At 44.2% G+C, this 14,766-nt stretch overlaps 1 protein-coding gene across 4 annotated transcripts in view; it reads right to left on the bottom strand.

Annotated features, from left to right (window-relative positions):
* Positions 1–14,317, bottom strand: part of TNC (tenascin C) — a 73,735-nt gene extending 59,418 nt beyond the window's left edge. Inside the window, exon 1 of one of the 4 annotated variants that reach the window (XM_051807866.1) lies at positions 14,026–14,317. The gene's annotated coding sequence lies outside the window, so the exon portion shown is untranslated. The remainder of the gene's footprint in view (positions 1–14,025) is intronic. The other 3 variants (XM_051807867.1, XM_051807868.1, XM_051807869.1) reach the window with 3 other exon arrangements.
* Between the last annotated feature and the right edge of the window lie 449 nt (positions 14,318–14,766).

Here is a 14,766-nt window from a genome sequence, read left to right as displayed (position 1 = left end):
GATCCAGTGCCCACCTTCTGTAGGAGAGAATTCCTTCCCCAAAACATGGGGCTTTTGGTCCATTAAATAAAATAAATGTGCCCCTAATTTTTATTTGACTTGAAGAAAGACTTGGCTGGTTTGCACTGATTTATCTGCAAGCATTCCAAGATGCTTATAAATACCTGTACTTACTAGAATTACATTATTTCAGATGAATTATTTGGTGGCATCAGTGATCCCATCCCCTATATTTAAAAACAAAACCAAAACAAAACATTAAATTGTTTCCTCTCATTCTGGATTGTTTCATTCAGTTTTTCCCTGTGTTCTCCACTGGATGTCTGAGTAACCAAAAATACTGTATCAAGGTTGTCTCTACAAAAGAACTGTGATGATAAAGTAACAGGTGCAAGTGGTTGAAAGTTTTTCCCAACACATATTTAGCCATTGAAAGATGCCCTTTTTTCCTTTGATTCTGAAAACTCAGCAAAAAAGAAAACTAAGAGAGAGTCAGCAGCATTTCAGGAGTTCCCTTTCTCAAGGAAAAAAAAAAAATCCCTGACAAACCATTTTGAGGAAATCTTTGAAACCAGTAATGGCTTGCTTTGAAAAAAAGTGGCCTATTTAAAGAATAACCACCTCAATCATTTCTTCAGAGGATTTCTGCTCCTTTTTCTAATAAAATCCAGAGCTGGACTTCAATTACTGAGTGAAAAGTCATGCAAGTGAACCCACAGTGCTGGTTCTCTGCTCCACCCCAGCACAGGAGGAGAAAGAATTCATCTTCTGTCCACTCACACCTCTCAAAGTGCAGAGCTGTGCCCATGAGGGACACGTTATTGAAGTGCATTTAAAACACCAAACTGAATTAGTCAGGTAGTAAAATACTTCCAAAATAGTGGTCCAAGAGCCAAAAAGCTTCTTCTTGATGTCTGACTGTCCAATGACCATCCCTGAGGACACAGATTCTCCTGTTCCCAAGGAGCATGTTAAACTATTATTATTATACTATATATTATATATATATATTTATACACTCGTGTCTATTATGCACAAAACTATTGTAACTACAGATAAATAACACTCCCCCTGCACCCCACAGAATGTTTGGCTGGAAACCATCCTGGCTGGAGATATAAAACAGCTTGAAAAGACTGGGAAAAGAGAGGAAAGCAGGGCTGGGGAGGGGCAGCAGAGGGGACAGACACCAAGATTTCCCAGTTTTCAGATTGGATTGTGCTGTTGGGGGTTATTACCCAACTCCACTTTCTCTTTTCCTCCAAAGCATGTTAGACCAGCTGGTGGATTTGACCTGTGGCACTGCAGGGATTCACAGCTAAAAATATGTCTCTTTATTATTATTTTTTTTTAAATATGGCTTTTGTTGGAGGCAAAGTAAAGACAAGACCATGTAAAATGAGGAGTTCAAGGCAATAACCCAGGCTGGAGCAGTAATCTCTTGCATGGTTTGTGTTGCTGTTTCTTAGAGGTGCAAAGGCCAGGAAATGAAAGAGCTGCATCTATAAAATGCAAAGGGTTTTTCTTACAAATTAGATTTATTCCCTTAAGTGTGGGAAGAGGTGAAACTCTGGATGCTGAGCTGAAAAAGGCAAATAAATGCTCATTTGGAGTAATCCCATTTTTAAAATATGTTTTAGCTAATGTTTCCAGCAGTGCCATGTATGTTGGTGTGATTTGGGTCCTGCTACTCAGGCAGCACTAGGAAAGGAGCAATATCTTCTGGAGTAAATCCTGGATTTGACCTGCAGGGCCATGTGGAAGGTGATGGCAGGTAAGGGAGTGCCCAGCTCCCCTCTGCTGTACCACAGAGCCCTGGTTTGTGGGGCTGGGAGGATGGACCTTTGTGGAGAGGACAAACTCTCCTTTAGGAAAACTGGGAATACAAACTGCCAGGTGGAAGTCTGCTGATTGATGGGAAATTAGAAAGGAAAATAAAGTCTGAGGTGAACCAACACATAAGGCAGGCAAGGAATGTGTTCACCTGGGAGTTATAGTTCAGTGGAATGGTGAGACACGGACTTGGAGTGTCATTGCAAAGTGGGAAATGAACAGGTTTCACACTGAATGGATTCCCCAGACCTGGAAAAATGACATTTCAACAGCAGCTGAGACAAAATCTCCCTGACCAAGGGTCTGCCATATCCAAATCTTCTGAACCATAATGAGAAAAGAAGCTAAATGGAGTTGGGCCCATGGAGTTCCCACAGAAATCTGTGCTCTCAGCAGACTCCAGAAAGTGCCCACAGCCCTGGGATTAATAGTGTGGCCTTGTGGTAAGAACTGAGGACTGAAACTCAGTCTGAAATTATTTTATAAATCATCTGCTCTGTCTCAGATTAACCACTGGTAAAACCTCACAGAGGGAATGGAGGTCTCTGTGAATTAAGTATTCCAAGGACCTCACAGGAAAGGTACTGTCAAATCCTCATTTCCATAATTAAGCCTCTTCCTGAGGAGTGCTGTAAAATTGTCAGAAAATACCTAATTAAAAAGCAAAGAGCTGGAGTGTTGCCCCCTGCAATGGGAGGGAGAAAGTGAATCCCAAACAGGGGAATCTGCAGAGCTGCTCCAGCCCTGGGGAACAGCACAGAGAGGACATGGAGCTGCTGGAGAGAGTCCAGAGGAGGCACCAGGATGAGCAGAGGGCTGGAGCAGCTCTGCTGGGAGGAAAGGCTGGGAGAGGTGGGATTGTTCAGCCTGGAGAGGAGAAGCTTTGGGGTGACCTGACTGTGGCCTTCTAGGACATGAAGGAGCAACAAGAAAGATGGAGAGAGACTATTTACAGGGGCCTGGAGTGACAGGACAAGGAATGATGGTTTCATACTGACAGAGAGTAGGTTTTGATTATATATTAGGATGAAAATCTTCCCTGTGAGGGCAGTGAGGCCCTGGCACAGGTTGCCCAGAGAAGCTGTGGCTGCCCCTGGATCCCTGGAAGTGTCCAAGGCCAGGTTGGACAGGGCTTGGAGCAACCTGGGCTAGTGGAAGGTGTCCCTGCCCATGGCAGGGGGTGGAACTGGGTGATCTTTAAGGTCCCTTCCAACCAAACCCTTCTGTGATTCCCTGACTCTCTGAAGTATCTTTTGCTCTGAAGCAGAAAGTCTGCCCAGATGTGCAGCACACACACACACACAGAGCTGCACAACTGCTTGAAATTCTAGGGTAACAACAGAAAATTGCAGACTTATTCTGAAGCCAAACCAGAGGATGTGCCAAGCTAATTACCAGAATAAGAAGATGAATCCATGGAAATAAATTATAAGGTTACCAAAACCCACAGAGAAAGACACCAGAGAATTCAAAAAAATCCTGCAAGTGACCCAAAATACAAGAGTCCAGCTAATTATCTTATGTCTGTAGATTGGCCTTTCATCTTGAACAGGCTCTAGAGGTTTCATGAAATGAGGGGAATCATTCACACACACATTTGCACACCCTGTTTGTGTAGCAATGTCTCCTGCTCTTACACAACTCAAGTGATTCACTCCTGCAGATGGGAAGTGAGAAGAATCCAGCTCAGACCACAGCAGGGTTTTCGTATAAAGCCTGGTTATTTTACAAGGAGAATTATTCAAATGCGTTACATGTAAACTTAAAAAGAGAAAGAGAGTTAGAAGAGGTAACTATGGGAGAACAAGCACCAAGACCATCTGGTCTAGCAGTGACTGAGCCGAGGCACAAGTTAACAGGGGATTCAGCCTGTCCTTGGAGCTTGGTTTTTTGTTAAGAGCTCCTACACTTGAGCATCAGTTTCTGGAAATGGGAACTCGGAAAAGAGAAACAAAACAAGCAGGTCAGTGGGGTGCCTTTGAGCTGCATTCAGGCTCCTGGCAGGGGGCACAGCAATCAGCCAAGTAGAGCAATTTGCTACAAACTCGGGAGGGAAAAAGCAAAGACAGGACTATGCATCTCCTACGTACTGTTTTCTCACATCTGCAAGGCGATCTCTGGTTTCTCAGTAGCTGTCAGAGGGGCTACTGCAAAAAAAAGTAGAAGAAAAAGAAGAAAAAGCCACGAGCAGTAACAGCCCAGACAAAACCTGTGGATTAGGAACAGCAGGACACACCAGAGATGGGAACGGCAAAGGCAACAATGGATTCAGAAAAACTCACTGTCCTAAAAACAGCAGCAGAGCTGTGGAAATGGGTTATCTCTGAGGGACTCCACGGAAAGCAGAAGGGATGGTTCACACCTTCCTTTCACTAAGTTTCTGCCTGAAACCCCAGTTTGCATTTCCAGCACAGAAGTGGCTTTCCCCCCCTAGTCTCTGAAGGCAAAAGAACTCTGGGCCACGGACACAGAAGCCTCAATTAGTCCTTTTACCAACATAAAAAAAAAAACAACCTTTCACAGCAAAAGCAACTTCTGTGCATAATCTCACAGCAGAAATCACTCCTGCCTCTCCAGGACGTCCTGTACCTTTTAATAAAGCCTTTCCTAATAGCAAAAGCATTCGCTCGGGCTCTTGGCTCTTCCCTCCTCCCGCCAAAGACGCGGAGCTGGAAAAGATCGACGGTTTTCTAAACTCGCCTTTGGAAAGTTTCTGTGCCAAGCTACACTTTGTCGGGAGCTCGTTATTTTCTGGGTAGGCTTCACTTTGAAATGTTCTGAGGGCTTTGCTGATGCAGCCTCAAGCCATGAGGTTTGTGTGCTCTCATGAATCACAGCGACTCGTGTTCGTGCCACGGGCAAAGCTCGGCTCCGGTTCCAGGCCCTTCCCCGCAGCATTTCTTCCAAAACCACCTATAGGTTTTCCAGAGCCCCTTTCACAAAGTTCTAGGTGGTTTTGTGATGAGATGAGAAGAGCAGAAATTCAGGATTTCTGGGTTTTCTTCTCCCTCTTTTCGTGCTGAGCAAGATTTCTGAGAACAAAGCAGCTCTTGGACAGTTTTATTTGTCCCAAAAATTCATGATTGAGGTATCAAACATCAGATAATGAGGGGTAGGAAATGAGCCATCAATACTCTTGATAAATACAATTAGAATAGGTGAATAAATAAATGACCTGCCATAAAAAGCAGATGTCAAATGAATGTATTTACCAAAAATATTGGTGAAAACTGCACGGTAGAAATAAGGAACTTTTGTCAGAACCATAAATTACTGACATATTAATAGTGTAAGAGTGAATGGCACTGAGACAGCATCTCTAAGGAAGCTGTTTTTTCAATTTCTCCAGGAGGTCAGGAGGAGGAGGTCAGCCAAAACTCTCCCCCACACACCCAGCACCACACTTTTCCATACTTGAAATTATTTTAGCCGAAGGAATGTCACGTCCAGAGGCGAGTGATGTGGAATTCTTCTGTTTTAATGACTTTACTGTAACTAGGAGCATGAACAATTTACATTTATATTGGTGTGGAATAATAAAAAGTGTTGAGGGGGTATGAACTGCTGCAGATGACATTGGTCAGCAGGCAGCAGGATAATTCCAGAATTAATTATGGACATTTGCATGCGTTTATAATTTTAATTTGGTTTAACAATATACTTATTAAAGCACTGAAATGACATCTCTAAAGACACCTCAGAACTCAGCCATAAAAACCTGCACTATTCTTGGGGACCAGAAATATTATTGCTGGTTATGAGTAGACTTAGATCATCCCTGTTCTAAAAGAAGCTGAGGAAACATGGGTGACCCTTCACCAGGCAATCCTTTGCTTTTAAACCAATTATTAGTTTCCTCAGGCGGCTTTTCCTCCCTGCTGGAACTCCTCTGTCCTTGGTACTAACACTCAAAACACTCAGGAATGTGCACATTTTTAAGACCACAGAAGGAGTTCCTTGAAATCTGACTTCCAGTAATCGCCCCCAGGCTACAGATCTGCCGTGGCCTAGTTCTGTCACATGTGGTAGCATCAAGAATTTGCATCTTTGGCAACCTGGGGTAGAGTAAACTCATCACAGAACAAAATATGTAATGAAGAGAAGACGGAATAAAATCAATCTTGGCGAGACAAAATGAAATAGAAATCAGATTTGCAAACTATGAGACAAATTGAGAGCGAGGCATTTGGGAAAAATAAAGAAGAGAGAGTGTTTCTGAAAAGTCCAGTCTGAGGGTGTTTCTCAGTGGTCTGATGTAAAACAGAGTATGTAATGTAAACTTATGTAATGTAATGGAAAATACAGCCATAAACACAGCCCTGAGCAAGTGATTAGTGGCAATGGTGACTGAACTCGGACAAAAATCCGAGCTGCCGCTTCAAACGTCAGCAAATTGGGCACTGGCACACTAATGGGAGGCTCAGGAGACCTCCACCAACATCTGACCTCGTTCTCTTAACCCACAGTGACTTGAGACCTGCCTGAGCTGACAGCAATTGGAGCCCTGGAATAAAAGCAGGGCTGTGGAGCTCAATTATCCAGCGGCGGATCCCCGGTGAAATCAATGCGATTGTGTCACATGGGAATTTGGCTGCCAGCCCCCAGAGTCTGCAGGGGAGAAACCCATCCCCTCAGCACTGCCAGCCCAAGGGAAGGGGACAGGGAACAATGCAGACAATGAAGTGCCACTCTGGGCATGAAAAACGCTCGCTGGGTTCTAATTCCCCCTCTGGCACACTGGGTTTATCCCCAGTTACTCCATGAGCAGCACTCCTGACCTATATGAGCACAGACCAAACTGGATCAGGCTGAGGCATCCTCTGCAGAAAGAAATGGCTCTGCTGGACAACTCAGGCAATACCAAGCATGTGTACTGTATGTATATTTGATACCCTATGTCAAAGGGAATTAATAATTGTTCATGAAAGCAGAAAAATTTCTTTCCCCAGGTGAAACCATTGGAGTTGGACACCATAAACTCAGTTTTTATTTACAGTAAGGCCCCCTTTTTTTGTTTTTTAGTGCTAGGATATTAGAATTCAGGATTATAGGATATATATATAGGGCATATATAACCCAGGCAGGCATATGCCCAGGTTGCCCACAGAGGTTGTGGGATCTCCATCCCTAGAAGTGTCCAAGGTCGGGTTGGACAGGGCTTGGAGCAACCTGGGATAGTGGGAGGTGTCCCTGCCTGTGGCAGGGAGTTGGAATGAGATGATCTAAAAGTCCTTTCCAACCCAAACCATTCTGGGATTCCATGATTTACAATTCTATTTACGGGAATTGCACTTTTCTCACCTCAAGTGGGAGTTTTATGTATATACACAGCAGCACAGTTTAAGGGTTCTTGCACGTGTTCTGAGCAGCATAAACAATACAAAAGAGGCAGGACACAACCTGGAGAGCACTGTATTTATCCAGGATCAGTTCCCTTCTCTTATGGATGAGACTTTGCCCATTTGCATGATGCCAGTGGGACCATCACCCAAATCTGGAGGGTTCCAAACCAAACCAAAGCCAATGAACTGTGTCCAAAATGACCTTCCCTCAGCATGGGGCTTTTGGGAGCACAGGCAGGACAGTGACACTGAGCTCCCAGAGTTGCCAGAGCCCAGGCACCACATCCAGGGATGGGGAAAACATGGATAGACACACCTCTGGCTGGTAGTAAACTATATTTCCTATTTGACCCCTGCCAAATCCCAATGTACTATTGCTAAGACAAACAAACAGTACATGAAATAACAGCCTGAGAATGCCAATAAAGCACAAATAATATTAATGCAGTTGAGAATGGCACTGTCTGGGTGCTGCAGTCTTTCCATCCTGCCTGGAAGTGCAGCACTTGGAGTGCTGGGTCCCTATGATTGACTTGCTAACCTGTAAAGTGTGTGAGTCTACATCATAATTAACACTTGGCAGTGGAAATATAAATCCCCTGGCTTGTAGATGGTATATCCTCCTATAAACACTCTGCTTGGCCACCAAACTGGAAAAATAGATAGGACATTCATAAGGAGTGCTCTCCATGGGAAATGCCAGCCTTTTTTTTTTTTTTCCTGGAAACTCTTTCCACTGCCAAAATATTTCAATAAGAAAAATGATCTGGGACCTTTCCCTTAATATGTATCCTGTTCTCCTCTGACTTGTAGCCCACAGTGTGCAGCATTCACTGGGAGTCAGCCCTGAATTACTGTGGTACAAGCAATGCAGGAGGGAAGTACAAGCCACAAGTAAAGGGAAAATATGCATTACACTGGGTCTCACTAAGAGGAATGGGTTGCCCACACATCACAAGCTACCTTTATATCTTTCTTGGCACAGGCCTTTGTCACACAGCACAGAGAAGCCATTTAGGAGGATTCAGCACACCCAGAGGAGGTTGGCTTTCCCAAAGGAGCAGGAAAAACAAAGAGCCCGGGGCAAAGTGGCCACTGAGCTCCTTTGGAAAGCCTGACAAACTGGCTTCTGCCAAGATGAAATCATGCCTGGCCAAGAGGGCAGATAACCACCGAGGGCTTGTGCTGAAGTGCACAGCACACACTCAGAGAGACCCTTTCCTGTCCAAAGAAAGGCTTTTCATCAGACCAAAGAGGCAGAAAACCACAGTCCCAAGAGTGCTCAGCTCCCAGCTGCCTCTTCTCACCTGCTCACTCTGCATCCTGCACCTGAGATAAGCTCAAAACTCACTGAAAAACGTCTGTCTGCTTCCAGTTCTTTTGATTTTTTGGGAGTGGAAAGTTACCTCCTTTCTTGGAAATAAAGCTTTTTATAGTCCCTTTCCAGCAGGAGTTCCTTAATGGTGGAAATAACTCTTTAGCCAGTTCTGATGGGCGCACAGGGAAACGGTCTCACAGTTGAATTTTCATGTATATTCAGAAGAATTTATATCCCCTTTTAGCTTTGTGCTGCCAGAATGGTGTAAAAGAACATCAATTTCAAGAAGAATCGTGACAGTTTAGATTAATATTATGGTAAATATCTTAATTTGAAATATATCCCAATCACAAAATTAGCATTTGTGATTTTAACTTTATGGATTTGTCAAGTTCTGGTGCGTGTTGGGCACAGTTAAAGGAAAACCACTAAAGTGGAATTTCCCCAGGCTCTCCATTTCAGAGCCCTGGGAGTATCCTGGCCAGTATCTATGCACACATATAGTCAATGCCACAGCCTGGCATGGGAAGAGCCAGCCCACTACAATAGACCTTTGTTGTGCCTGTGATTCAAGGAATTGTTTTGAAAATCTGTATTAAAGATTTCTGTCCTGCCACCCTGCACTTTCGACTCAATTACTAAAAAGAATATGTTTTCTAAGCATGAAACAATATCATTTTTGTGGAGAGTTTGGAAAGGGAGCGTTTCTGTGAATTGAAGAAAGGTCCCTTTCTCTTGCCTGGTTTGGGGGAAAGGGCTTTCTGTGTGAGTAATCTTTCTAAGTAGGAAGCAGAGCTCCCCCATTGCTAGGGAAGAATGGACCTCCAGTGGGCTAATATGTGATGGATGACTGAATGCAAACTTGGCAACCTTGTCCCCTGCTGCCCAAAGAATACAAAATGCCACGGGCTATTCGTGCCCTGGGACGCTCCAGTTGGAAGTTCTGAAAACTTGGCAACATCCCACCTTGGTTTAATTGAAGCTACAGACAATTAAGGATGTGAATCTGGAGAAATTTCTCGTGACGAGATCAGCTCAGGGTGGATTTATCTTGGGTGAGTCGCTCATGCAGAAGCCAAACAAAAATCAGAAGTGGAGAGTTATTCCCATTGACTCCACGAGCTGAGCAGCAAAATCTCACACTGGTTTGTGAGGGGCATGCTATGGAATACAATTCATGTGTTTATATTGACTAGTATTCTTTCAATTCTACATCTAGATATCTCTAAGGTGGGGATTTTTTGCTGCTGTTTTGCCAGCGACAGGATAGAGAGGATATAAGAGAGAGAGAAACGATGCATAAAGAAATCCAGAAAATGTTATAGCAGGGCCATGTCTGGTTATAAGGGCGCACATATCATTCATTCAATGTCCAAAAGAGACATTAAGTGATTCAAACTTCCTTCTCTCAATGCCCAAACTCTTTCTGCAGGATCAAGAGCCAGCCCTTGTCAGGCAGGATCCCTCCCTGACTCCTCCTCCCCGTCTGCCCATTCCACGCCGCTCGGTTACATCAGCCATTGAAGGATTTCAGAAGGATTTCAGGAGCTGGAAGAATGCCCAGTTTCTAACTTTTCCCACATGTGGAAGGTACTTAACTTCAGCTCAGACTGGACAGAGGTTGAACACATGAGTGGACAGCGAGCACTGAGTGAGGGGTTGGTTTCACACTTGGAAACCGCGACGGCTCAAAATTGTCTCTTGGGGTTGTTCATTCTCCTGCTTCTTCCTCCTTTTTTCTCTCCACCATGCAAAGAACTTGTTTTGAACAGCTCATAATAGGAATTGTAAGCTCTCTGTGGCAGGGAGCATCACTTATTATGTCTAAACTTCTAATAGAACAAAGCCCTAAAATGCTGAAGTAACATTTACATCAACACCTCATAAACCCCTGCACAAACCAACCAAAGCCATGGACAGCAAGTCCACCTTGATATCAAGCAGTTTAATTAATTAAATTGCACCTTATACATTCATAAGTAATCTGTGCACGTGCCTTATTTTTCAGCTCTTGAGCTCAAGTTATGATGTTTTCTGTCCAGAGCTCACTAGTCCTACAATTGCACCAGTTTTGCAATTTCTGAGCTTGGATGAGGATCAAATACTTACTCAATTCCCTCTGATTGCTGTTTTCCTTAGTTTCCTACTTCAGCATCAATGATCCTTCTGCAATATTACATCAGCAAATTCCTTAAAACAACTAAGGGGAGCTATTACATTTCACAGTAGTTTCAGACTCCTGTAGTTTATAACCACGGGGTTTGGTCCAGAGCTCAGTCTTTGAGAAGGGTGTGCTAAACTCACACCAGAAATTAAGTCTGAGAAAGTGCCTGTTGGTAAATCAGAGCCCAGTTTTAAAGCCCTATATCTCAAACTGCCACTGTTCAAAACAAATCCCTTTTTATTACTGGAAAGCTGAGATTTCTAACTTTGCAGTGATGTAAATCAGCCATTCCTAAGCCTCGAGTTTTATGAGCCACTGGACCTTAAAACTGTCAATGGCCCCTCAGCTCAGCAGACTGTGATGGCACCTGTCCAAAGACAAATCTATCAACCCACAGGCTTCAAACTAATCTGTTTTTCAACCAATCTGAATTTCTCATGCTTCAATACATGTCCCAGAGTTAGGAGAGGTAAATGTGTGGCTGATAATGAAGCAGACACCACCCTCCCTGCATTCCAGCTTATTTCCAAATTCAGTATTCAACCACAGACACCAGGGTTCCCTGATGGAAATATCCCACTGAATGGGAGCTGTTTCTCCCTTATAGGACAACCATTTACATCAGATACTCCTTATACAACCCGGTACCATTAAATGCCATTTAGCACCACTCAAACCTCTGGACACAAAGCTGGATGGACAGAGGTACCATTGGGTTGTACCAGGAAAATAACCACAGAACTGCCCAAGAAGGTCTAGTTTTCCAAATGGTTTTACCAGCAGGGATGAAAGGGTTAAAATTCTGGCTTTAAACACCACTGTTTCACTGCACATTTGCTTTTTGGTTCTGCTTCACTCCTGAAAAGGATGAAAAAGTCCCGAGAAGAACAGACTCTGCCATTTAATCTCATTTTCTTATCAAAACGTGAAACAATACTCAAGAACAAACTTTGACAGTCTCTTTATAGCAAGTCAGAACATCTTGATACATGAATAGACTTTGGCTTTTTTTAGATATTTTATAAAAAGAAGTGATATGAAAAATAAGCCACCTGAGCTGAATGTCAAAGACCTTTAGAAATGCTGTTATAGCAACACGATAGTTAAGTTTAAGTGAACACTGAGGAGAAATGATAATGATAAAAAAAGAGAATAGATTTCCACTAACAAAAAGTCTCCAGCTAAGTTGCTCAGAATCCATGGAGCACATTTTAGGTTGTGCTTAGGGATATTCCCAGTAAGTTTTAGCATCTTTAGGCATCATTATTTCAACAAGGGGAATTGGAACTGGTTGATTCTCTCTCCCTGTGACCACCATGTACCTGGAAGAGATTTCTTTAGCAGAATTTCTGCTTCCTCTCCAGTTGAGACATGAAATTCTCATCTGCAGGCTGGGGGCTTTTCAGCAGATCCTTTGGCTTTCCCTCAGCTTTGGAAATGCTGATAGAGTAACTGTGGTTAGAGGATTAAGGGCTGGAACTTGCAAAGAATTTTCTCTGGGCTGAAAGGAGCCAGAGGATAAAATTAATGAGGAAAAAATATGGGAAAATAATGCTAATTTTGCTGCTTGAGGATAGTGAGTGTGACAGGTCAGTGAGGGGGGCAGGCAGTGCCTCTCACTCTGCCTGTCCCTGCCCTGCTCAGGTGAACATCCTTCCCTGGGTACCTGGGCACAGGTGCGGCACCTGCACTGGCAACACCCTGAGAACTCTTCCAGCCACTTTCCAAAGTCACTCCCAGAGAAGATGAACTGCCCACAGACCAATTCTACTCCTTTGGCTGAATGGTGTCATTTGATCAAAGTCCATTTGCTTGGATTTGCTCCTGAGTTCCCTGTAGCAGTGAGGAACACCCCAAAACACACCACAACACATTTCTGCAAGAGTTCCAAGGATTCCAAGGGCTGTCACTGCTCCCCACTGCCCAGCTCATCCTCAGACCACAGCCCACCCTTAAACTGTGCAACCTGGTCTAGGTCTAGTGGTGTCCCTGCCCATGGCAGGGGGTTGGAGCTGGAGGAACTCGAAGGTCCCTTCCAACCCAAACCATTCTATGATTCTATGATTTCACAAATCATAGAGAAAACTCTTTAAACTCAAGTCTCACAAATCAAGAGAAACGTCTTTAAAAGGCAAAAGCACAACCCCAGCACAATAAAACAAACCCCAAGTATAACATTCATCAGGAAGCGTGTAAAATGAATCCCCAATATGATTAAAAAAAATAAACTGGGAGAGGAAACCAAACACAACAGCTGGACAATATGGCTTTTACCCAGTCTATAGAATCACATCCACCTCATTGGTTTATAATTTTTCATGAAGAAAAATTTGCTAAGTATCTTTATGATGCTTTTTAATTTTACAACATCTCCACTGGCCAAGAGGACACGTCACCATCATTTCAATGTGAACATATCACTCTCCTCCACTGTATCACACAGACTTTACAGAAGTTTAGAATAACTGCCAAAAACTCTCTCTCCGGGTAGCCAGGAGAGGAAATCAGGCAGGGAAAACTCTGCAAAGGTGATGTAACACGAAGTCTTCAATAAGTGGGCTTAGCTGCTAAATGAGTCTGCCTGTGCTCACCTTCTCCCAGTCAGCTTCTCCTTTTTAAGCCAATTTGAGCCTGAGTGGTAAGTGCAGACACAGTCATGCAGAAAATCTCAGAGCACCAGGGAGCAAGTAGCCAAGACATAAAATAAGTGTCTGTTTTTCCACGATGATGGGCAATTCACCCCCCTGCTCCCAGAACCCTCCCGGTAAAGTACCGGCAACAAGATACCAGTTGAACCTTCCTTTGTCTTTTGCTCCCCACTCCAGGCTGATGTTACCGGAGTTTTAAAAGCAACTGGAGCCCCGAGGGGGTGGGGAGGAAGGTGACAAAGGCTTCGGTGAAAAGGAGTGTGCAGAGAGTAAATTAACACAGAAAAGGGCCCGACTCTCATCTGGTCGCAAAGAGCTCAGCAGGAAGAGTTACCTGGGAGAGTGAGGACCTGCACGTGGGTTTCGTCTGGTTCATGAAGCGAGGATGGGGGAAATATTTCTATCACTCCAGCAGCCAAGAGGAAGCCCCAAATCTGCTTTCCTACCCTTCCTGTCAATTAGGTTTCCCTCTGTATTTCTGTGGGTGTCCAGCACTGATCTGACTCCTGCTCCATTCATTCATTGGGTCAGACTGGGACATTTCTGACATTGTTACACCGGATAATAAAGACAAACTCAAAGCCAGGCGTGCTCCCATTCCAAAGCATTCCCTGAGAGGATCCCTGACGGTTCAGCCTGATGAGGGTCATGACAGAACACTGGGTCACTGGGGGAGAAGACCTCCTGATTTTTTGTTATTCAGGAAGGAAGCAGCCTTACCTTCCAGCCTCTGCCGGAGCTTAGATCCCGCTGGGAGCAGTCTCCATGAAATAAATAAGATGTTCAATCAGCTCCCGGCTCCCGACTTTGTTGCCGTCCTGTCAGAACTCGGCGAAGTTGCGCTGCCTGATGCCGGGTGCTTACGGAGAGCTTTGACAGCAAAGCCAACTGGTCACATCAGCCCGATCCTGCCGGGTTTATATAGCTGAGCTGCAAATCCTGATCCTTGGCTCCTTCCACTGTAATAGGACGCCTGAAGGCATTTTTTTTTTCTTTCGGTGTTGCTTTAAAGGAACAGCCCCTCGCTTTGGCTTTGCTTCTGAAAGAGGCACACGCACCCTCCCAGACACACGCTGTCATACACGGCACACACACACGCAGAGAAAAAGAATTTGCATGCAATTTATGGCTAAAGAAGGAAACCCCTGAACCATTCAAAGAGAAAGTCAGCCCGGGGCGAATGACTCAGAAAGCAGAATATTTTCCTGACGGCATCAGCAGAGCACGTTAGCAGGAGTTTTAATCCCCCTCATCCCCATTATTTTAGCGTTGTGAAATAGTAGCGAATTTACATCAAACCAGGGGAATCACAGGCAGGGTTTAAATTCTAGTAACTCCTACACAAATTAGTGTGTTACATTTCATGTGCAGGTTTTGGTTAGGTTACTGTAAATTGACCCCACTCCACTGGAATCAGCTGAAAAATCCAGATTTACACAAACACAGGGTCTGGCATATCCC

This window comes from Manacus candei, unplaced genomic scaffold (genome assembly GCF_025592945.1).
Source record: "Manacus candei isolate 608988 ecotype Guabito, Panama unplaced genomic scaffold, ASM2559294v1 h1tg000071l, whole genome shotgun sequence".
NCBI classification, from domain to species: domain Eukaryota; kingdom Metazoa; phylum Chordata; class Aves; order Passeriformes; family Pipridae; genus Manacus; species Manacus candei.
This window is presented reverse-complemented; position numbering and strand designations above follow the sequence as displayed.